General features: G+C 43.9%; 1 protein-coding gene across 1 annotated transcript in view; it reads left to right on the top strand.

The window, feature by feature from the left end:
• LOC124715883 overlaps positions 1-26,152 on the top strand; it is a 1,071,880-nt gene that overhangs the window by 254,012 nt on the left and 791,716 nt on the right.

Here is a 26,152-nt window from a genome sequence, read left to right as displayed (position 1 = left end):
TTTGGCATCTGTTAGTAGAAAGAAGTGCAATATCTGAAGGTTTCAGGTGACCAGAATTGGTGGCAACGTTGTGATGGATCGATACTTTGGAGTTTTGGGATGGAGGATATCTTTTCTGATTTGTGAAGCCTATGTGGATTAATAATAATCAGCCATTTTCTTTAACAGATTTCTTCGTGCAGGAAAGATAATTAGCGAATACGTCTGCGGATACGTTGCTTAATATTCAGAATAGTGCCGGGTGATTATAAATAAATTACTGCTAGTCACGGAAGTCCAGAGTGGGCTGTAATTATCTATGGTAGCGGATCTTGGAAGATGTTTTAACGGGGAACTGATTTACGCTGGCAAAAATTAGTTACAATTTTGGATACCATGCGCTAATCTCGCGCTGTACACTGTTGGTATGATATCCGCGCTGACATTAGGCAAATCATAACACGAGTCAACAGTATGGCTATCGAGAAGAGAGAGCGTACGTGCGATGTCAGTGAAACTGTTTTATGTGAATGGCAACAACTATGGTGCTGCATTGAGAGAGTACCGCCGACTGAAAGATCTGAGGAGAAGTCCGATGTCGTTAAGTAGTTTAAAGAAGCTGATAATGAAATTCGAAAACACAGGTGAACTTGGTGTGGCACCTGGAAGAGCAAGGCGTTCTATAACGGAGGAAATTATTGACGAGGTTGTTGCTGCTATAACGGACCATGCAGTCCGTGCCACATGGCCCAGGTAGTGGTAGTGCTCGTGCAGTGTCACGAGAATTGCCCATCCCATGGTCAACAGTACGGAAAGTTTTGCGGTCTATTTTACACTGATACCCGTAAAAGATCCAGATGGTGCAGCAACTGAATGAAACTTCATGGTCCGCAGAAACGTCCTGAAAGTTCTCTTCTGGCACGCGTCGAAGTTGATGACACGTGGTCGTGCTATAATGTGAGGACTGACGAGGCACATTTTACACTACAGGGTGCAGTGAATACATATAACTGGTGAGGTTAGGGTTGTGTTAAAGCGCATATTGTGCACGAAGAGCCATTGCAGTCGCCGTGTATGACTGTGTTGTGTGGATTCACAAGCACCTTTATTCTCGTTCCGTTCTGCTCTAAAGAGAATACGCCCAGAGGGGCTGTCATATGTATCGCAACGTCTGCACTTATCGAGATCTCCTCCTACAGTATGTGATGCCTGCTTTGGAAGAGCGCCACTGTGTCGAAACCGCTCTTGCATGCAAAATGGGACAACACTTAATGTCGCTCGCTCTTGAAAGATCTGCTTAATGCAACCTTCCACGAACGTGTTATCTCCAGAAGTTTTCCAGTGCATCGCCTGCAATATCACCTGACCGAATCCATGTGACTCTTGGCTCTGAGGATACGCAAAAGAATGCATTTACTAGACACACTTCCCGTCTCTACGTCATATGAAGCCCAATATACAGAAACACGTTACTCAGATTCCGCTGGAACTCGACGAGTAACTGTCGATCATGTCCTTTTGCAGAAGCGGCATCTCGTCGTTGTCTCCCCAGTTCGTATTGAACAAACTATGTAAGCGGCGGTCAGTACTAAAATCAACATTATGCCTTTCTCACTTGTTTGACCTTTTGTGCCTATGTCACGTGACTAACCTGTTGCTCTACGTTTTTCTTGTATTCACAGCGCCGTATTTGCACTGTTTTTCTTCCAGCCTAAATCGCTTCTGCATTAACGGATAAGTATAACTACCAAGTTTCGCTGCCGTACGATGGATAGAGTCCACACTGGACTTCTGTGTAGCTGCACTTTCATTATCACCACTCGGTACATTCCGAGAGTACATCGTACTGTTACACTTTTCAGCATTAAAACTGTATCATTTGCAAGGTGGGAAAACTCGACGTTTTATTCATTTTCCATAAACTTTAAATCAGTGTTAGAGATTTCTCCTTCGTTACCTTTTGTTGTATGTGTTATTCGAGTTAAACTAAATTTTGATGTAGGAAGTCTAGAGATCGTGGGATCATAATGCCAAGCACAAGTGCAAATTGTAGTGCCTTCAGGTAGTATCACAATAGAAAGACACCGTAACATAGACAAAAAAGGTTGTTCGTCCCAGGAATATGTACAGTTCGGAATTACACTTCATATGTTTATCATCCTTCCCTTCTACAAGAGTGCTGTGCACTGATTCAGTAGTACCTTAGATAGTAGTTTCAAATCGAACTTGAGCTTCATTCCTCCGCGTTAGCTACCGCTAATCTCTCCACAAATCGTAAAGAAATCCTATTGCTCGTGTTGTTCTTGTTGAGGGCGTTTGCTCGGGTGGAGGGCTGAAACCCTAGGGCAGCGCTTGACGGCGTTGTCGCCGGAGCTACACAGAAGCCCTGCATGTCCGAGCAGTGTAACCAGGCGCTTGACCTGAGATCCACGTACTGCCTCGTAAACGAGGAGTGCAGCAGAGTACTGCGCCGAGCCCTCTTTATGATTCTTTCCTTGTTTACGTTTGTTATCATTAATCAAAGCGGGCCTTGGCCTCATGTCCTGCAGACGTCCAACCACGATCGTTCTGTAATGTTGTTTACATATCAACCATCCAACTACTTTTTTGATAGGTTGACCATGTTCGTTTAAAAATGGTCACCTTATGATAAAGCTCATATGTTACCGTATTTAAGAGACAGAAAGAGTTGCTTAATGTGGGGATATACAGGATGTACCATAATTAATAGCGAAAGCTGACTGAAAGCATCCCGTAAGAGAACATAGGTATTTATTTGAAAAGTCTGTGTCCCAGTCACATTTGTGGTAATCAGGACAGTATTCCATGATGAAGTAGTGGCTCGTAACCATACATTCGCAGGTACCTCGCAAACGGCTCGTTTGCGGATTTATGCTTACTGGAATGTTTTTGCTTGCGTTATCGTATACTTTCAACCGGCTCAGTTATGATACTCCCCACAATTGTTTACAATTTGTCCGGCGTCCTTCCTCTACTTACAGGGCGTTTCAATAAGTAACACAACACAGTTCTTTTTCTGAAAGTAGGTTAGTTTTATTCAGAATTCCAGTGCACCATATTTCTCAAGATAATCTCTGTTCAATGTGACGGCCTTACGCCACCTCACGAGGAGAGCTTGTATGGCCAGATGGTATCACTTCACTGGTCGACGTCGGAGCCAATGTCTTGCTTCATCAATATCCTCCCCACGATTCAACGTGGCAAGTAATTCTGCACAGATGGTCTTTCGTTGCTCCTTACAGTCTTGTGTTAGGCGGCGAGAAACCCACCTTTGAGTACCCCAACTGGTGGACGATTGTGTCGTCATTACCAACCGAGACGCCAGTTGAGCAGCGAGGTGTCTGTCTGTGATTCGCCGATCACCTCGAATGAGTGTGTCCGCAAGTTCCAACATTTCCGGTGTCACAGCTGTATGCAGCCGGCTGTCGCACGGGAGATCAGACAGGTTTGAGCGACCTTGTTGCGGTGACGGCAGACGCCTCGCCCAACTACTCACCGTGCTTTTGTTCACTGCCAGGTCTCCGCACATATTCTGCAAACGCCAATGAATATCTTCTGTGCTCTGGTGTTCCGCCAAAACAAACGCAGCTCCATTACAGACGTCAATTTGAAGGCTACGAATACCGCCGCCGCCTATCTGAACTTCATGAACCTATAGGGGCTGTAGCGGGAATATTCCACGAGGTCCCACAACAAATTCCGCATTTTTTCAACCGAAACTGGCCCAGAAAAAACTGTATTGCGGTACTGATTGAACGCCCCTCGTGTAAACCTCCTTGCGCTCACCAAACGCCGCCTTCTGCGTCGGCTCAGCGTCATAAAATAAAGTGAAGTATTAGCCTTTCGTGGTATCTGTCGCGGAGAGTCCTGTCTTCTTTTGCCCTTTTAAAAGCGATGGAACTGTGCATGGTGCAATGAAACATAATACAAAAACCAAAAACTAAAATTTGTCACAGTTCTTTTCTTCCACTTTTCCGAGATAGTTATATGCCTTCTTTAATAAAAATGTTTTGTCTTTACATCTCTCCATATGATAAAAATGTTGTTGTTGTTGTGGTCTTTAGTCCTGAGACTGGTTTGGTGCAGCTCTCCATGCTACTCTATCCTGTGCAAGCTTCTTCATCCCCCAGTACCTACTGCAACCTACATCCTTCTGAAACTGCTTAGTGTCTTCATCTCTTGGTCTCCCCCTATGATTTTTACCCTCCACGCTGCCCTCCAATACTAAATTGGTGATCCCTTGATGCCTCAGAACATGTCCTACCAACCGATCCCTTCTTCTGGTCAAGTTGTGCCACAAACTTCTCTTCTCCCCAATCCTATTCAATACTTCCTCATTAGTTATGTGATCTACCCATCTAATCTTCAGCATTCTTCTGTAGCACCACATTTCAAAAGCTTCTATTCTCTTCTTGTCCAAACTATTTACCGTCCATGTTTCACTTCCATACATGGCTACACTCCATACAAATACTTTCAGAAATAACTTCCTGACACTTAAATCTATACTCGATGTTAACGAATTCCTCTTCTTCAGAAACGCTTTCCTTGCCATTGCCAGTCTACATTTTATATCCTCTCTACTTCGACCACCATCAGTTATTTTGCTCCCCAAATAGCAAAACTCCTTTACTACTTTAAGTGTCTTATTTCCTAATCTAATTCCCTCAGCATCACACGACTTAACTCGACTACATTCCATTATCCTCGTTTTGCTTTTGTTGATGTTCATATAAAGAAAATAATTTGAAATGAAGACGTAATGAGATAAAACAATACCCTTATCTACGCAAAATTTTTCGTAAATATTTTCGTCGCAAATACTTTAGCATACAGTCACCAATATTAGTAACATCATCCTTAGTAACGCGTTTCGGGAGTCAAGCTCCCATCGTTTGGTTATCTAAGTTAATGGCTCTGAACACTATGGGACTTAACATCTTAGGTCATCAGTCCCCTAGAACTTAGAACTACTTAAACCTAACTAAACTAAGGACATCACACACATCCGTGCCCGAGGCAGAACTCGAACCTGCGACCGTAGCAGCCGCGTGGTTACGGACTGAAGCATCTAGAACCGCTCTACCATGGCGGCCGGCCAACCGATTTCAACCAAACTTGGTACACATATCATTTACTGTCAGCAAAGAATGTCTGTGGAGGTAAGAACCAACCACCTATCAAAAGGAAGGGGGTGAAAAGCAGTGTAGCCCACGACGTGAGAATGCTCACACTTTAGTTATCCAGTGTTTGAGAATGAGACCGCTTAGAGACGTGCAATAAATTCCTACACTTCACGAAAGTTTTTCTCGCTGACAACTCTCACGAAATAGTAAATGGAAAAAAAAGTGTATCGCTTAATACATTTTGGCTCTTCATGCTGTAAAATTGCCACATGAAGCGTAACATTTTAATTTAGTACTTCTTTAGTATTAACTGTATTCGTGATATAGTTTGCAGACAGCATTCACATATACCATTGAATGTACCAGAAAAATGTCATTGTGCGACACTTAGTGTCTATGATATCATATCTCCTGAACTGAGATGTGTGAGAAACTGCCACATCATGCATGACATTTTAATTTTTGTGAATCTTTACTACTAAATCTATTCACAACACATTTCGTCGACAGTAGGCGTTTATACCACTGGATGTACCCGCAAAATTATATGGTTGCACATCACATAGTTCAGTAGATACGTCATAAAAATTGAACTGCGTGAAAACGAAACTGCTGGGAAAAATGCGCTAGACATACAGGTGAAAGTGTAGAAATACGGAAATGTGTTAAATAAGCGTGAAATATATTTAACATGCGCGTATGTTGGCAAAGTCGCGGGTAAAAAAGCTCTTCCTAAACTCCCTGGACGATTTCGATCAAATTTGGTACACAGATTGATTACAATCTGGAAAGAAATACTCTAGGGATACGAACAACCGGCCCCCTACTGACGTGAGTACGATAACGTGGAGAGAGAAGGGAGAACGAGAAGATGGACAGACAGTAAGGGGAAAGAGAAGACAGGCACAGGTAGAACGAGGAGATGGACAAAGATAGGGGAGGGGAAAATGGACAGAGAGAGGGGGAAGAAAGGGAAAATGAGGGGAAGAAGAGATAGAGAAATGGGCGATGAGCAAATGGACAGAGAAAAGGAAGAGGAGGAGATGGGCAGAGAGGGGGGAGAGGAGGAGAGGAACACAGAAAGGAAAGTGGAGAAGATTGAAAGGGGGAGGGGAGGAGGTGCAATTAGTGGCACAGAGGAGGAAGGGGCAGATTGACAGAGAGAGGGGCAGGAGTAGATGGAAAGAGAGTGGGGGGTGTAGGAGGTGGATAGAAAGAGGGGGTTATGGAGGCGGACAGAGAGACGTGGGAGGAGGAAATGGACTGATATGGACTAACGGAAGATTGAAATAAGTACATACACGGGCAACGCCGGGTACTCCGCCAGTTCTGAATATTTCCTTTGGAGGCTTGCGAAAAAAAAAGTAACGGTTTATCACTGTTATTAATTTGTGTGCAAACTATGTTTATTTTCGTCTAGTAATGAGTAAGATAAAAATTTGTATTCCCTAAGTGTGTTTGGACTTGACATCCTTTAATCTCCCTGTAAAAATTGCGCTTCTCGCAGATCTGAAACATGGAATATTGGTATTATGAAATACTTACGCAGAAGTTACCAGATATGTGAAGGCTGAGAGATAGCTAATTGAGTACATTGTTAGTGAAGCTTCCTGGCAGATTAAGAACTGTGTGCCGAACTTTCGCGGACATTACTCTTACCGAGTGAGCTATCAACGCAAGACAGCTTTACTTGTGCTAGCAAGCTCTCTTGCATACCGTGTTGGACTTGCACTCCTGGAAGAAAGGAAGTGGTAGTCCTGGAGTGGGAGTCCAGTAGGGTAGGGAAGAGAGCTTGTGTGGAGTTTGCTAAAAATGCTGTAGGGACGTGTCGTGAATCGTACGTGGATAGCTTAGTCGGTAAGAGCACTGTCAGCAATAGTAAAGGTTCCATATTCCAGGGCTGGTCCGTGACATAGTTTTTATCAGGCAGCATACTCCGCAACAGAGTGAAAGATTCATCCTGGTACACTATTATTCTTTCGCAATAAATAGAACATACACGAAGCGAAATTGACATATTGTTTACGTAGTAACAATTATTTTGAAGCCGTGCTGGTCATAAATACATAGATAATCAGCCGTGAGGTAGATGCGAAATGCTCTCATCTAAGTATTACAACAAGAATGAGTTTGTGGGAATTATTCTGTCGCGTTTTTTTCGTATTCCTCGGACATGTCCGACACAACAGATACCACTCAAATATATATATTTCTTTAAGAACGCGACGGCGCCTCGACGGTTGATTCAGTGTGAGTGCACTAATATCGTCCGAATTCCTACGGTAACCAATAATTTACGAGTAGGGGGGTTAATGGACGAGAGACGCTGCACTGCAGCTTGCGATAAGTTGGAAGTTTCGAGTCGACCACGGAGCGTGTGCGGATGACCGAAGCGCGTAAGTCAATGCTCACATGAAGCAGCAAATCCATGTTTGAGTCGTGGTGCTACAAGAGTTTTCAACTTTCGGCATTGCATTAGCACAGTGCACTGTGCGGCTGGAAGTCACGAATTCCCGCCCATCCATTCCCATTCTTTCCCCGTTCTCTGCTTCACGTAAATGCATTGATAAGACTGTGGGAAAACCGGAAAAGAAGAGACCGAAGCATTTGAGTTGAGGTCTACAGAAGAATGCTGAAAAATTTGGTGTACTAATAAGGTAAGGAATGAGAAGATTCTTCGGAGAATCGGCGAGGGAAGGAGTATTTGGAAAACACTGACAAGAAGAAGAGACAGGATGGCAGGACATCTTTGAAGATATTACAGAATAACTTCCAGGCTGTAGAGGGTAAAAACTGTAGAGAAAGAGAGAGATTGGACTACATGCAGCAATTAATTGACGACGTAGGTTGCAAGTGCTACTTTGAGATAAAGAGTAGGAATTTGTGGCAGCATCAAACCGATCAGAAGACTGAAAACTTCTCTCTTTCAACTGATGATGTGATGGGTATTGTGCATTGGTACGTGATGGTCTTCTAATTTACTGGTGCTCTACGTCTAACCTCTATAGATGTCTAGCATACACCAATGTCATCCGTCCCTCATAAACCACCCCCCCCCCCCCCCCCGATCAGACAGCACACACTTTCACACACTTTAAGACATCTACAAAGGTTAGACGTAGAGTACTAGTAAATTAGAAGACCACTACGTAAGTAGGATGGCCCATTCTTATCCGTGAGACCCTTGTTGTTTTCGCTGCTTTTATCTGATACGATGCTCCCAGCTTGGCCGCACGTAACTGGTGGCGAGCGTCCGCAGACTAGACTAGTCTGGTCCTACGTATCCCTGGCAGCGGGCGCGCCGCCGTCATTGTGGCCGCGGCTAAACATAGGCCTTCGTTCATCGTCCACACGGCGCGCCGCTATTTATACAGGCGCGACGCTGCGTCCAGTCTGACAACCGTCACAGCCCGGGCAGCTGACTGCCAAGTTTCATTAACGCGCACTGCTTCACCATCTGAGTTACGTGGAATTTAAAGTTTCTCCTCTCCTCATATTCGTCCAGGAGTCGTCGATCAAACCGTATCAACACGAACTGCGTCTCTTGAAATTGCGATGTATTCCCGACACATTTGAAGGAATATTTACCGCAGATAATGGCAGAACGAAGGTTTGGAAGAAACTTGAAACGATGGAGAGCACTGCTTCCTGATACCTAGGAGGCCGCATTTTTCGTCGTCCGCTCCGGCTACTTTCATTGCGGGACAGATACTGTACACGCCCACGTAGCCGAGGTTGCTAACGCTCGCCTCTGTGGTGGCGCGCAACTCGAAGGTACACTGGTACGAATCCTGATGGTGTATGATGTTTTCACTGACAGTATTTGTGCTGCAAGAAGAAGGAAGGTGGTGACGTAAAGTTCTGATCACCAGCCTTTGCTCAAATGTTGTGGACTAAATTTCAAACCTCTCCGTAGTGTCTCATGAAGTGAAGGCACGTGACGCTGTTCGTGGTGATCAGTCCGCCAGATGGGGACGTCAAGCTCGGCGGCGCCCATGGCGGCGCTATTTGAGAGGAGTGGGCTAAGTGCCGGTACCGGCTTTCACCCTCTCCCTGCCCTGGCTGTCGTCATACAACACAAACAAAAAAATGGTTCAAATGGCTCTGAGCACTATGGGACTTAATATCGGAGGTCATCAGTCCCCTAGAACTTAGAACTACTTAAACCTAACTAACCTAAGGACATCACACACATCCATGCCCGAGGCAGGATTCGAACCTGCGACCGTAGCTGTCGCGCGGTTCCAGACTGATGCGCCTAGAACCGCTCGGTCACAGCGGCCGGCACAACACAAACAGAACAGAACACAACACTATACTATACAGACATCCATTATACTCACGCGTTGTTGCTGTCTGGTCTTCAGTTTGACGCAGCTGTCCATGCTACTCTATCCCGTGCAAGTCGCTTCATCTCCGAATAACTACTGCAACCTACAACTTTCAGAACCTGCTGGCTATGTACATCTCTTGATCTCCCTCTACAGTTTTTACCCCCATTCCTCCACACTTCCCTCCAATATTACAGTAGTGATCCCTTAATGTCTCAGAATAAATCCTAGCAAACGATCCTTCTTCTAGTCAAATTGTGCCACAAATGTCTTTATCGCCAGATCAATTCAGTACCTCCACATACTTACATGATCTAACCAGCTGATCTTCAGCATTCTTCTGTATCATCACATTTCAAAGCTTTTCTTTTCTTCTCTTCTTGTCTAAACTGTTTATCCTCCATGTTTCACTTCCATACATGGCTACACTCAAGACAAATACCTTCAGAAAAGGCTCATTGAAACTTTATATTTTATGTTAACGAATTTCTCTTCAGAAACGCTTGTCTTGCCATTGCCAGTCTGCATTTTATATCCTCTCTACTTCGGCCATCATCAGCTCTTTTGCTGCCCAATTAGCAAAACTCATCTACTACCTTACGTGTCTCGTTTCCTAATCTAATTCCTTCAGCATGACTATATTTCATTACCCTTGCTTTGCTTTTGTTGATGTTCATATTACATCCTCCTTCCAAGGCACTGTCCATTCCGTTCAACTGCTCTTTCAAGTCATTTGCTGTCTTTGACAGAATAGCAATGTCATTGGCAGACATCAGAGTTTTTATTTCTTCTCCATGAACTTTAATTCCTACTCCAGATATTTCTTTGGTTTACTTTACTACTTCCTCGCTGTACATATTGCATAACATCGGCTGTAGGCTACAGCCCTGTCTCACTCCCTGCTTCCTTTTCATGCCCCAGGACTCTTATGACTGCCGTCTGGTTTGTGTACAAGTTGTAAATAGTCTTTCGATCCCTGAATTTTACTTCTGCAACCTTCAGAATTTCAAAGAGAGTTCTCCAGCCAGCATTGTCATAAACTTTCTCTAAGTGTACAAATTAATTTTGTAAGATAAATCGTAGCATTAGTATCGCCTCGTGTGTTCCTACATTTCTCCGGAATCCAAACTGATCTTCCCCGAGGCCTGCTTCTACCAGTTTTTCGATTCTTCTGTAAAGAATTCGTGTTAGCATTTTGCGACCGTGACTTACTAAACTGATAGCTGGGCAATATTCACACCCGTCAGCAACTGCTTTCTTTGGAATTGAAATTACTACATTCTTATTGAAATATGAACGTATTTCACCAGTCTCATATACCATGCACCCCGGATGAAAGAATTTTTTTCTGACGAAATGTCGTTTACCCCCGGGGACCTTGTTTCGACTTAGGTCTATCAGTGCTCTGTCAAATTTTTTTCGCAGTATCATATATTTCTATAATATTGCCTTCAAGTTCATCTCCTTTATGTAGACTCTCTATATACTTTTTCCACCTTTCGGCTTTCCCTTGTTTGCTGAGACTGGTTTTCCAACTGAGTTCGTGACATATATGCTGCTGCTTCTCTTTTTTCCAGAGGCCTCTTTAATTTTTCTCTGGGTGTACCTGCCATTCACCTAGTGAAATATGCCTCTAAATCGTGTCATTTATCGTCTAGCCATTCCTGCTTAGCCATTTTGCACATCCTGTCAAACAAATTTTTTAGGTGTTTGTATTCCCTTTCGCCTGCTTAATTTGCTGCATTTTTTTTTTACTTCCTACTTTTATCAGTTAAGTTCAGTGTGTCGTGTGTTATCCAAGGAATACTACTGGGCCTTGTGTTTTACCTATTTGATCCTCTGCTATCTTCACTATTCTTCTCTTAAAGCTACCAATTCGTCTTCTACCGTATGCTTTTCCCCTGTTCCACTCAACCGTTGCCTAAGGCTCCCTCTAAAATTCTAATAATCTCTGGGTCTTTCAACGTACCAGGTCCCATCTCTTTTACTTCGTACCTTTTTGCAATTTCTGTAGTTTTGATCTACATATCATAACCAATAAATTGTGGTCAGAATCCATATCTGCCCCTGGAAATGTCCGACAATTTTAAACCTGGTACCGAAATATCTGTGGACCACCGACAGGACACCTGATTCTACGAGGTGTCAATGTCGTCTTTGCTTGTGCTAGTCTGCTTTTTACGTCCTCCTTGCTTCGTCCGACACACATTACTTGGCTTCCAAGGTCGCAGAGTAGTTTCTATGATTGGTTCTTCGGATCTTGCGTCAAGACGTTCCACATCGATTTTTTTCGAAAACGGGTGTGCATTCCCTTTGTCGCGCCGGAGGAGTTACTTTCGAGTGACCCCCGACTAGTATGCCGAAACGAGTGGGTCGCAGGGTCTGTCCCTCTTCCTCTCAGCTGATTGGTGTGCCGCCAGCTGACGGCGCTGCCGCTTTGAAGCGCCGGCGCTCCACAGTGTGAGGGCAGCACGTGGCCGACTCCCCTTGGCCCGCCACTGTCGTCTTCACAGGATGCCGCCACTTCGGACGTACAGCCGTCTCGTACAGCTCGTGCCTCCTAATTCAGCACGAGCGTGCCCTCCATTCGGAATTGGCGTCTCTTGTCTGCTCCTCGCTGTTTATTCATCTGCTCGAGGCCGAATGTATGACGCTAATCTCTGTCGAGTACTGCAGTATTGTCCTAGTTGTCATGTTTTTACGAAGATGTTTCACTTCCTAGTTTCGCTGCTACTCCTGCTCAGATCGCTAATATTTTTTGTGAGATTTATGACGGATATGCCTATATAGAAAGATTCATAAAAGTTAGTAGCAATTCAGGTGTTGCAGTTGCTAAACAGGCATTATTTTATCTCTGAAATGTCATCTTGCAGGTCATATTCTCGTTATGATAAAAACTTTGCTTAAACTGAATTTGAGGGTGGTATCCAGAAGAAACTGAAGTAATCTTTTGGTGAGCAGAGCTTTATAGTACCATTATTGTCCTTTTTGCAAGGACTGATTTTCGTGAACAGCGTGCGGCAGTGAAATTTTGCTTTTTGCTTGGAAAAAGTGGAGCAGAAACTTTTGAAAGGTTTAAAAAAAAAGCATACAAGGACGATGCTGTAGGAAAAATTCAAGTTTTTGAATGGTTTTCCCGCTTCAAAAATGGTGAAATGTCAGTTGACAGCAAATCTCGTTCTGCTCGCCCTTCTACGGACACAAAACATCAAAATACTGACAACATTCATCCAGTCATCAACGAAGATCGACGACGCACCATTGGAAAAATTGTGGAGCCGTCAGCAGTGACTTGGAGTTTGGTGAACCGAATTGTGATACGAAACTTGGGAATGAAGAGGGTGCTTGCCAAATTCGTGCCACGGCTACTGTCTGCTGGACAGAAACAAGGTCGTGTTGGAGCATGCTGTGCTTTGAAAGAAGCCCAGTTACGTAAATCTGCTGCAAAACTGAAGAGCCGTAATAACCTTCTTCAACGTCTAGCTGGTACATCATAGGAGAACGTCTGCCTTAGCACTCGTCTATTCCTCAGCAGAGTACTGCTGTGCAGTATGGCTTAAAAGCGGCCATACTCACCTTGTGGACATTCAACTTCGTCACACTATGCGTATCATATCTGGAACATTACTTGCTGCTCCAGTCCAATGGCTGCCGGTGTTTTGTAACATACCACCTCCTCACATCAGAAGACAAAAACATCTTGGTCATCTGTGGTCAAGAATACTGAATAACTCGTCACTCCCATTTCACGAAGATGTGAGACAGCTAGAATCATCCAGGTTGAAGACCCGTAAACCGGCCATGGAATTGTTAAGCAACCATTTCGACCCCAAAGACAGCTGGCGGAAAGAATGGACATCTTCAACTCCACAGGTCATCTTGAAAGTTGAAGATCCAACAGTAAGGCTCAATGGTTTCAACTTACCAAGACGCACTTGGAGCAGGCTTAACCGTTGGAAGAAGTGTGGTGTGGGAAGAAGTGTGCTTCGATTCTTGATAAATGGGGCTGGGTGGGCTGCCCATACTGTGACTATGCTGACGTTCCACAAACAATGAAGCATATAGCAGTGGACTGCCCCCTCTGGGCCTTCCCAGGAAATCTAGTAGATTCGAACCTGGTTACCTCCGAAGTGGTGGATTGGATCAGTGGCTTAGATATAAAGATCTAAACTGTATTTTAATGTGTCTGTGGTACTGTATTTTATGTGTTATTGTGATTGTTATGTATCACACGCTAAATAAATACATTTGAAAGAAGAGTCCTGAAATGATCCAAACTTCCGTTTGCTAGAAGTATCATAGGCGAGGAAATTTGGTGCTGTGCTTACGATCCTGAACCAAAGCAGTTATCAAGCTTGTGGAAGACTACAAGTTCGCTTCGCCCCAAGAAAATTCGTTAGGTGTAATCAAACATTAATCAATGCTGAGTTGTTTTTTCGTTGTGAGAGGAGTCGTTTGTTCTACAGGGTCAGACAGTTAACAGGGTTTTCTATTTGGAAGTGTTGTAAAGATTGCGCAGCGGTGTTCGACCGAAGCTGTCTGATTTGTGGCAGTCGGATGACTGATTTTTCCATCATGGCAATGCCCCTGCTCACACAGCCCTGTCTGTACGACTTTTCTTGACCAAAATTGTGTGACTCCTGTTCCTCACCCCCCATACTCACCCGACCATACCGCGTGCGACTAGTTTTTGTTTCCTAGAATGAAGAGCAATATGAAAGAGAAGCGTTGTCATGTTGCTTGGGGGGGGGGGACTAAAAACAGAAGCGCTGTCAAGCATCACAAAAGACGAATTTAAACAATGTTCTGTAAAATGGAATAAAAGTTTAGACAAGTGTATTAGTGCAAGTGGAGAGTGCTTTGAAGGGTTGTGCTTAAATGTAAATAAGTAAGTTAAAAAAAATATGTATTCGGTTTCTTTTGGGTAATCCCTTGCACACAACGGGATTAATACATAAATTGATATCTCTAAAAGCCTTAAAGCTTACTATGTGTCATCTTTTGAGATTGTCCCCACTGTACAGGATGCTGACCACAGCGGAACTGCATTGATCAGTTATTCTTTTTAAGAGCTCAAATAGACACTGATTTCTGTCCACTTCAACATTTCACCTTCTCAGAGAAAATTGGCGAGCTTGTTACATTTGTGTCCCCATTATAGAGAGCAGAACATGGAAAATTGTATTGCAGATTGTCGCGAGATATGGAGTCCGCTTGCAGAATTGGCGAAATAATGATCGACTTCAATGCTTATGCTCCCTCTATTGCTGTTCATTGTGTATGTAGCAGACGGTACGAAAAAGGTAGACAAACTTGACAGTAAGGACGAGTGGCCCTCACTATGACTGATCTGGTCTTGTAACTAGGACAAGAGATGCTGCAAGACGACATGGCTACTCATGGAAGACGTTCACGAAAGTAGATGGTCCAGTGGATTGTGAATAAAATCAGATCTAGGAGAATATGCTGCCGCTTCGTTACTGAAAGAACGCCTGATTGATGTTGCATACAAACCCAAGTAACACCCTGAGCAAATCTTGTCGTGCAACCTCAATGGCGATCGGTATGTGTGTTTTACGTATATGCATGAATGGAGTGTTCTGTGAAAAGATTCCAAAACAGTTAATGATACAGCCCTTTCTCGACAACATACAAACTGTAGAGGGGCTCCGGCGTAGATGAAACGTGTTTATTCTGAAGATATTGCTTATATTTTTCAAATTTATCGAGAGACTTATCACTTGCGAGTCGTCTCTTTGTATTTCAGCATGGACTATACTGGACCGAATGTGATCAAATCATGACTACATAGAAACCGTATTTGCCTAACGTAAAAAATGTAACATCAAATGTATATAAAATATCTGTATATAGTAGCAAAGACTACAAAACGAATGAGCTTACTGATTGGCCAAGAAGAGAAGTGATTTTTTATTTTTCTGTTCTCTGTGCCTAGCAATGAAATATGTTTATGGTCGGCCAATTTACTTCTTCGCAGAGCGTTGCTACTGAAATTGCTCAGTTTTGTTTGAGCGGGTAATTTATGATTAAAAATGTAATGAGTGAACGATGAGATTTACATTAGGTTATAATAACATGTCAAAAGCTTTTTGTGCGGCTGCACGGATAGTATCAAAATGGATGCTGAATTCTTCTCATAACCGGGGAAGAATATGTTGCTGAGTTTACTGTAGCTTTGAGAAGACTTATTTTTTATTGTAGTTCATCCAATATTGTTAGTAGTGGTGGCACATAAACAGCGTAATTTTAATGAGTAATATCAGGAGATCTTGGTGGTCAGGTGGGTTTGCTTTTGCCGCGAGACTGATCCATCTGTAACGCATTCATTCAGAAACAGACGAACTGTTGGGTGCCAGTTAGATGAAGAAAATGCAGTTCTCTAAATTTCCATTCATTTGTGGAAAAAATCAGTTCTGGTGCATTAGAGGTACGTTACGCCAGCAGCCTGTGTTTGTTCACTTTGTATTTTAAAGATTAGTCAAAAATCTCTTTTTAGGTAGATCGTATTAAACACACCGATTTTCATTGCGTATTCAATTAATGCATTACTGAGTTGCCAGTTTTGGTGGAAAGAAGCCACTTGGTTTTGAAAATGCGTTCACAAGAGTCCTCATACCTTACCCTCCAGTAAGAGCCCTGCCATTTGTAATGGATATGCTTCGAGCGCCTCAACACAGACCCGACTATCCGACAGAAGTTTGAGGCAGTCCGAGGTTCCTGCTTGCGCTTCCAATTGGCTTCTCTCGGCTACACTCGAAATCCTTAATTCGTGCGACCTTCACTTCCGCTAAACGCTGTCTTTTTGGGGTTTTTACTTTTACGCAGACAGTTTCAATAGGATCAACACCTGGCTCGCGTCGATGCATTACGAGTTAGTGCTCTATAGGGTAGGCTGTAGGATAATTTCGACTGTTGAGCAGTGTCCTGACAGAGATCTGCATGTTGCTACGCTTAAAGGAAAATCATCGTGGCCGAAGTGAGCGCCTAGCCGACCACGGTACGCCGGCACGTCCAGCGACGTGAGCACGAGACTATCGCACGTGGTTCCTCAGGGCTTGTGGTCCGCTGTGTCGCCGGCTGACGTTACGGCCCAGATAGCGACCTCGTGCCGCGCCGTGGGCGGTCACCGCTGGGGGAGCGGCGTCTCACAGGAGCGCACACAGATACTGCGGTCCCCTGCCTCTCATCTCTTCCCTCTTTTTTTCTCCTTTCATCTTTTCTGTACTCCGCCAGTTACGTGCGTTACTTTACTCAAAGCGTACATCAAATCTTTCCTGCGAACGATTTGTACACATATTTTGTCTATGGGAACCTCTAAAGGGCTTTTTCAGCATGTTAGAGTCCGCGAAAGTGTTACAAAGATTCCAGAAGTAAAACAAGAAATTTTCCTGTGCTTAGGCCCAACTCATAACTAAATAGAAACATGACATACTATACATTTCATCGAATTATGTTGACCCATTATTGTCGAGGACAATTCTTTATATTCTCAGCATTGCACAGCACTCTTATTCGTCAACATTATTGTCGTAGCTCAAGTACTTTCTGTAGACAGTGCTGCACAGTTTCAATGTGTCTAAAGAACGGCGTCTTGTAATCGCTAAAGGCTGCTGTATCGTACTCATGTAATCGATTCGCCTCAGTGGGCAATGAATCCACCACTTTCAGTACGGATGCACAGTTACGTTCGACTTCCTGCGAGAATCTCAAACTATGAGTATGGAGGACATGAACGGAGACTGCGGATAGGTGGTGCTAAATGGGAATGTGTGGATCGGTCGAGGGGCGTGGCCGAGATAGTCCGCGCAGTTGCAATAAATGCTGTCTCCTGATGGCGCAGTGCTTAACGCAGCTGCTTAGTAAGCAGGAGATCCCGGGTTCGAATCTCACTCCGACTAGCGTTTTCACTCGCCGCCGTTGATTCCGCGCAAAGTTCCGATGCAGCTAACATCAATACTTCCTTCCCTTTGCTCCTCCACCCCCCCCCCCCTTAAATTACACAATTCATGTATATATTTACCACTCAACACCCCTTTTTTCTCAACACATACTAAGGACTTGGAAGAACAGGTGAACGGAATGGTCTTGAAAGGAGGATGTAAGATGAACATCAACAAAAGCAAAACGAGGATCATGGAATGTAGTCGAATCAAGTCGGGTGATGCTGAGGGAATTGGATTAGGAAATGAGACACTTAAAGTAGTAAAGGAGTTTTGATATTTGGGGAGCAAAATAACTGATGATGGTCGAAGTAGAGAGGATATAAAATGTAGACTGGCAATGGCAAGGAAAGCGTTTCTGAAGAAGAGGAATTCGTTAACATCGAGTATAGATTTAAGTGTCAGGAAGTCGTTTCTCAAAGTATTTGTATGGAGTGTAGCCATGGACGATAAATAGTTTGGACAAGAAGAGAATAGAAGCTTTTGAAATGTGGTGCTACAGAAGAATGCTGAAGATTAGATGGGTAGATCACGTAACTAATGAGGAGGTATTGAATAGAATAGGGGAAAAGAGGAGTTTGTGGCACAACTTGACAAGAAGAAGGGACCGGTTGGTAGGGCATGTTCCGAGGCATCAAGGGATCACAAATTTAGCATTGGAGGGCAGCGTGGAGGGTAAAAATCGTAGAGGGAGACCAAGAGATGAATACACTAACCAGATTCAGAAGGATGTAGGTTGCAGTAAGTACTGCGAGATGAATAAGCTTGCACAGGTTAGAGTAGCATGGAGAGCTGCATCAAACCAGTCTCAGGACTGAAGACCACAACAACATAAACATACTAATCGTACAGCGATACGGCTTCTGACATTGCATTCCGATTTTGCCGTAAAAGGTGCTATTTGTGGAACATTTGAACATATAAGAGTCTTCTAAATACCACAGGCAAAAGGACATAATCGATGCCCACCTTCACACCTATACTTTACGAAGCTAACTTCTTAATCACGAATAAGAGACTCTCTTTTCATATTATCTTATGAGCAATACCATTTTTTGTTGTAAAGTAACTGGATAATTTGTATACAGTATTGTCGTAGATAATAAGCGTGACCAGTGCGGTAGTACATTATCTCTGTCCTTCGCACAAGTTAACTTTTCTAAACGAACATACTCGTACTTTCCGAAACGAAAAACATATTTGTCATTGTCGCCATGGATTATGATTTACTTATTGCTACTATGGTGTAACGTGCGTACTGTAATTGAAAATGTTTGTAGAGCTGAAGACAGTCCGTGATCTCTGTCTGTGGTACAAGCCGGCACAAACATTCAGAAAGCAAAACACATTTTTGGACACATGAAAATGAATATACAAGGATGCATAATAAATTCGTGATTATTATTTCACGTCGTTGGGTGCATTTTTAAAGATGTTTCCCTCTCATTCCCACAACTACCCTTAGCCCAACGACTAAACTTATTCCAAAGACTGTCATTATCAAAAACTGTAAAATTGCGAAAGTTTAGCACATGTTCCCTGATGTGTATTTATTCAGAGACAAATTCGGGCAAGAGAAAATCCACAAATCACATCAAGTTTAGGGAATTTTCCTTGGAATTAACTACATAATTGTTATTAGTTGTAGTATCTGACACTTATGGCACGACTTCGACCAAACAGTATTCATTATGAATTGGTTGTTGAATTCCCATGACTGGTTGGTGTTGCTAGTATTTATTTCGTGCTGCATGAGTTTCGGAAAAATAATTCCAGTTACCAAATACAATGTGTGATGCGCTGCATTATTCTTGCGACTGAAATGTATATAAACATGCGCAGTTTTTCAGTTACCGCTCTATCTTTCCCTATAGATAATGGAGAATTTGAAAGTGACTTATATTTATCAATTTCTTGTTCTCTTCTTTTGTAGGAATTGTCACGTATTAAACATCACCTAAGCAGCTTGTTGTTGAAAGATGACGTCACGAAGATTTCGAAGGCGGGGCTCAGGCGCTTGGCCGAACACATTCGGTGCCCCGGCGCCGCCAGGCATGGTAGTTTTATTGTATGACTCGGATTTGCGGAAGTCCGTGTCCGGGCACTCTGCAGTGAACGTCGTGCGAGTTTGCTGTTGCATTATCTTTCTGACATTCTGTGGTGAAAACTGTGCAGGTAAGTGCATTTGTTTTCAGTTTATCGTTCGTTATCCATAAAATAATTATTTTCAGCGTAATTACACACAAAATTTAGTTTGAATCGGAAATAATTTCCTCTTACGTCAACGCCTGTTTCAAGCCGTTTCCATAAAAATTAAATTTGTGTGTAATTACGCTGAAAATAATTACTTTATAGATAAAGAATGATAAATTGGAAAGCACTTACCTGCACAAGTTTCACAGCAGAATGGTAGGAAGATAAACCAACAGCTTAATCGCAACTGGCGTTCGCTGCAGAGTGCCCGGGCACCGACTGAGACAAATCCGACCCACACAGTAAACAAAACATACTGTAGATTAGACGGCGCCGTTATCGGAACATGCAAGGCTTGACGGCGGCTACCTGCCGTTCTCCGAGCTACCACGCCGCGGGGCGGGGACACCGAATCTGGTAACACGCCTGAAATGTAACAACTGTTGACCAAATTACCGGAGGTATGCGTCTCCCGTACTCAGTGCCATCCCGCATCATTGCGTCAGGGGCTGTGTCCTTCAGGCGGTGGCAAATGCAGTCTGGCAACGTTTGTTTTCCTCGGACCCGCCACTCACGGGTACAACTATTGTGCTGCTGTTCACAGGACCGAAACTCGCCAGAAAAAAAGAAAAGAAACTTACTGGTAGACGTTTCTGCTTCTTACATGAAGCACACAACACGTTCTTCTCACAAACAAACAACATTCGAACTCAAATTCCTAACTAGAAACTTGTAAAAGTACTCATTTTCTGTATTCAGAACGTATGTGGCGCTACACGTGCCCAACATTTGGGGTTGCGCTGAAATGCTTATCATTGCCTATCCAATCCTAAAATACACTTCGTGCCCATTTGACGTTTGTAAATCGCCGCGTTAGTGGTGCTGCAGTTTTGATGACCAGAATTGTATATGTTTTGCTTTGCTCCTTCCTTTTCGGCTTGTTATAGATCAGCGGCATGTTTCGCCGTCTCACGTGTGAGACAGCCAGTGACCAAACGTTAGACTCCTTGAAGAATGGAACTATCATGTATAAAACAGCTTCCAACGCTTGATAACTTCGCAAATGAGATGAAGTGTTAAACATGTGTCATATAACCAGTTTCTAAATTTAATATCTGATTTGTTGTGTTAAACATTTAACGTGACATTGTACCTCTTAGTGAACAGATATGACAGCATTTTAAATTTTTAATTTCGGTCAGTAATTAATGAAGTATTGAAAGTCAAATATTAGTTGCCTCTGGAAGCCGTCACATAGGCAACCTTCAACTACGGGTGATTAACCGTTCCACACTGTTCAGTCACATTAATATGACCACCTGACGCTTAGAAGAGAATGGGCTGCAGGCGTTTGAAGGATCCATGACGGCAAGATTGGGTCACGGAGGAGACTCGCAGAAAGAAATGTTCTTAGTAGAAGATTAATCACTTCAGAAGGTTGCTATCATAACCCGTAACAATGAAAGATAAATTATACACTGTCCAGTCACATTAATGTTACCGCCTGTGAAAAGCCACACCTTTTGTAGCGCGGACTGCTGCGAGGCGTGTAGGGAGAGTGTCGCTGAGATTCTGGAAGGTACCAAAAATGGTTCAAATGGCTCTGAGCACTATGGGACTTATCTTCTGAGGTCATCAGTCCCCCTAGAACTTAGAACAACTTAAACTTAACTAACCCAAGGACATCAAACACATCCATGACCGAGGCAGGATTCGAACCTGAGACCGTAGCGGTCGCTCGGTTCCATACTGAAGCGCCTAGAACCGCTCGGCCACAGCGGCCGGCTGGAAGGGACCGACAGGGATGTGAAGCCACGTCGACTTCAGTGCCGACGCCAGTTTCTCGATTGATGATAACGGCGTGAACAGCCCGATAGAGCTGATCCCACAGATCATCGACTGGGTTTAAATCCGGAGAATTTGGTAGTAAAGGGAGTTCGATAATATCATCCTGGGGCTCTTCGAACCGCGCACGTACACTGCGAGCTGTGTGACACATTGCTTTGTCCTGGTGGCAGATGCTATCGAGCCGAAAAAAAAAAAACTGATGTTGGGATGGACGTGGTCCCAAACGATAAATGCACACTGCTGTTGGTCCATTGTGCCTTTCAGAATGACGAGCTAACCCAGGAAATGCCACGAACATAAAGCTCCCTCCTTCAGCCTGGACGCTTCCGACGATCGAGCTGCCATATGACCGATGGAGCATAAAAAGTTATTCATCTGAAAATGCCACGTGTCGTCACTCAGTGGACATGCAGTTGTGGTGTCGGTAACAAATTCCAGCCTTCGTCGCCAATCAACAGCAGTACATGAACCAGGTGCCTGTAACGGAGGTCCATACGCAGCAACGTTCACTCAACGCTCGTTGAGGAGACACTGTTCGTAGCCTCTTGGTTCTACTGCGAGATCAGTTGCTCAACATTTTCACGTCTCTTCGCCCGTAATCTCCGCAGCCGTCACACACCCTTGTCATCTATGGCTCGTGTTGCACCACAGTTGCTTCGGCGCCGGTTTTGGGTAACGCTGTTTCGCCATGCGTGGTCTACTTTAACCACGGCAGCACACGAACAGTTTACAGACTTACCCCTTCTGGAAATACTTTCACCCTTGCCCGAAAGCCAATTGATCATGTCCCTTTGGATGTCAGATAAATCGCTCTGTTTCCTCATTACGACACTGACTGCATTGTTTCCCGCGTCCTCCCAACGTGCTCTATGTATCCTCCACTACTGGTGCTGCCATCTGCCATCTGCCGCCTGCGAGTGGTTATTGCGTAGCTGAATAATAGCGGACGTTTTTTGTCAAGTGTGCTTTTTCTAGATGTATGAACGCCATTTTGAAACCAAGAAATTGTGTGTTATGCAACAGTTTAATAAAAAGGGCCAGAGATATTTTTGTATGTTGGCTTTTTCTTTTAAAATTTATTCTGGTAAATGCTCTACACTATTACGTGTTCTAACAGTCGCAGCCGATCTGGAATTACGAATATTTCATATTTCATCGACATTATTTTGTATAAACTGAGGAATGAAGTTAAATCTGACGATGGACGTGAAACATAAGTTCCGCATTGACATGGATCATTTACTTAGCGCTATTGACTAGTTTAGAATGGTTATTCCCAACGTTTTTGAACCTAACAGTGAGCGCACTGTAATATTCCTCAGCTATATGGTGTTTTTTTGGAGTGGGTTTGAGGTGTCATCAGCATTGAGAAGTACGTACATTTGATGCGTCCTGGCAGCAGTGTTGTGTGGGTGCACTTGTGTTTCATTAAGTTGTGTAGTGTAATGGCAGGTGTTTGTAATGCTGGACAGAATCGAAACGCCCGCTGTATTCGTTTTCCGAAAGTACGAAACTTAAAAGCATCAAACAGTCAACCTCTATCATGAGTATTAATGTTCAGTAGACTATCGCTCAGGGAAAGTTCGTGGTGGATAGCGGAAAGGGCACTATTGCCATCATGTCGAACGTTGTGATGGTACTCTTATTAATAGTATCTTTGATATTTAATATGACAGTGGCAGCTAATAGTGAACTTACGAAAGAAAGTAACTTCGACATTGGTTAACTTTACCAGTATTTTCGCGGAAAAGTAAAAGAAACTATAGGTAACTACTATGGCTAATACATATCAATGTAATTTGCGGTCGGCATTAGTACTAAATACTGACTATGTTTCTCGCAGGTGCTGATGAAGTAGTAAGAAACACAATAAGATTTTTTTTCCACCAATTGATGTAAGGAAGACGTTGAGCTCCTGTACACCATGACGTTTTTGAAAGTATCGTTTAATACACTACTGAAACGCACGCCTAGCGTCCAGGATTGCAGTAAGACAGTACCAGAGGCGCTAATGTACCATTCGGTGAAACTGTGATACTTCATCAAGTCGAATAACTGCTTGATAGCGTTGTAACATGTCGGTCCTGATTCTGATCTCAACATTGTATCTCGGCTGGCTCTGATTATATAAGAAGTGAAAACGTAACGAAACGTATTTCTATCTCACATGAACGAGACATCCGATGCTCAGCCACAAGAAAACAGCACCTCATGATGTTCATGGAACGACGCTAGAGATTGATGGAACCCTGTAAAGACGTATTGTGTAGTGGCGAATATCATGTGGTGTGCCGATGGAAGCGTTCTGAGTTATCTGTGCCTGGTGAGGGGTGTTTACCCTGCTGTGCAGTTTCAGCAACAAAAAGCGAGCTGGCTGGAGAGGCGGTATGGCTCAAATGGTTCAAATGGCCCTGAGCACTATGGGACTTAACATCTGAGGTCATCAGTCCTCTAGACTTGCAGTTAGAACTACTTAAACTTAACTAACCTAAGGACATCACACACATCCATGCCAGAGGCAGGATTCGAACCTGCGACTGTAGCAGTCGCGGAGTTCCGGACTGAAGCGCCTAGAACCGCACGGCCACCGCGGCCGGCCGAGGCGGTATGACTGAGGGCTCGGATTGGGAAGGACGGCGATTAAATTCCCCTCCTGCCCTCCACTTAGGTTTTCCATTATTTCCCTAAATCATTTAATACCTTTGCGGAGATGCTTCATTGAAATCTTTCCTATCTTCCCACAGTCAGAACTTGTGTTCCGTCTCTAATGGCCTCGTCGTCGACGGGCTTTACCCTCTGAACTTCCTTTCATTCCTCGAGAACGGAATTCAGAGGAAGGTGACGATAACGTTGCTCTGATCGTTATGGTAATACGAAGATGTCATTGTCACGGCAGCGAGTTATTCTGACCGCTTAGCTGCTGTCTACTATCGATGAACAGTTTGGAAATAAGTATTGTGTGTATAAAAATAAAGTGCACTCTTTCATAATGCGTGGTTAACAAGTCGATTACGGACTAATCTGCACAGGATAAAGACTGGAATTCGACTGAATGTTCATTTTACGCTATCTGATCAAAAGTAGGTCACCCCTACACATTATGCGGTGTTGACCACTAATTTCATGAAAGGCGGACGTGCCAGTATAAAAGGAGGCGAGGAGTATTGTGTTGTCTGTAGAGAGGCAGTAACAGCGGTATGGGTCGGCCAGGAAATGTCACTGACTTCGAACTTGGACTACATATAGTCATTGGACGTCACTTGAATAACAGATCCATCAGGGACATAGCACTCATTCTAAAGCTGCTAAAGTCAGTGTTGGTGACGTGGTTGTGAAAACGCGAGGGAACAACGATGGCCAAAACAAGATCAGGCGCCGGCCGCGGCGGCCGTGCGGTTCTAGGTGCTTCAGTCCGGAACTGCGAGACTGCTACGGTCGCAGGTTCGAATCCTGCCTCGGGCATGAATGTGTGTGATGTCCTTAGGTTAGTTAGGTTTAAGTAGTTCTAAGTTCTAGGGGACTGATGACCTCAGATGTTGAGTCCCGTAGTGCTCAGAGCCATTTGAACCAAGATCAGGCAGACCTCATGTACTAAAGGGCAGGGACCGTCGGCCATTGCGGAGGGTGGTTGTAAAAATGACTTGAAATCACTCGTAAGTTCCAAAGTTCTACCAGTAGCGCAGCTCTAACACAATGACTGCGTAGGGAGTTGAAACGACCGGGGTGCAATAGCCGAGCCGTTCATGATAAGCCACGCATTTCTGTAGTTAGCGCTAAGCGAGGCTTGAGATGGTGTAAAGAGCGAGGCCCGGTCATCATGTGTAGTGCCAACTGTCAAGTATGAAGCTGGTAGTGTTACGGAGTAGGATGGTTCAAATGGCTCTGAGCACTATGGGACTTCTGAGGTCATCAGTCCCCTAGAACTTAAAACTACTTAAACCTAACTAATCTAAGGACATCACACACATCCATGCCCGAGGCAGGGTTCGAACCTGCGATCGTAGCGGTCGCGCGGTTCCAAACTGTAGCGCCTAGAACCGCTCGGCCACTGGGGGCTGGCTACGGTGTAGGAGTGCTATTCGTGATTAGCGTGTGGTTCCCTTATTGCGTTTAAGAAAATGCTAATTGAGGAATTATACAAACACATTTAACAATATTGTGTACGGCAGACAGTAGAGGAATAATTTGGAGAGGATGTTTGATTGTATCAGCATGACAGAGTGCCCTGTCGTAAAGCAGCATCGTCGAGGCAATGGTTTGTGGACTGTAACCTTGCTAAAGTGGACTGGCGTGCCCAGAGTCCCAACCTGAACCCGATGTAACACTTTTGGGATTAGAACGTAGACTTCGCTCCAGATCCAACCTTCTCTGGTTCCGGCTCTTGAGGATGAATGGGCTGCCATTTCTCCACAAACCTCCAGACACCTCACTGAAAGTTCTACATCAGAGTTCAACCCGTCATAAACACGAAGGGCGTGCATACCCCTTATTAATCTCCACTAATAGGTGTCTGAATACTTTTGATCAAATACTGTATAGCTCTGCTGATGTTGTGCCGTGGTTGTCTACAAAACGTTTCGCCATCTGATTGAACGTGGGTATCTGAGACCAAAAATTATCGCAAGGCTGAAAGAACGAAATATGGGCCAACATGCAGGCTCATAGATTGACTTGCTAGAGTCCGTTGACTGCA

This window comes from Schistocerca piceifrons, chromosome 1 (assembly GCF_021461385.2).
Source record: "Schistocerca piceifrons isolate TAMUIC-IGC-003096 chromosome 1, iqSchPice1.1, whole genome shotgun sequence".
Classification (NCBI taxonomy): Eukaryota; Metazoa; Arthropoda; class Insecta; order Orthoptera; family Acrididae; genus Schistocerca; species Schistocerca piceifrons.
Note: the sequence above shows the minus strand (reverse complement) of the source record. Positions and strands in the feature narration are given on the sequence as shown.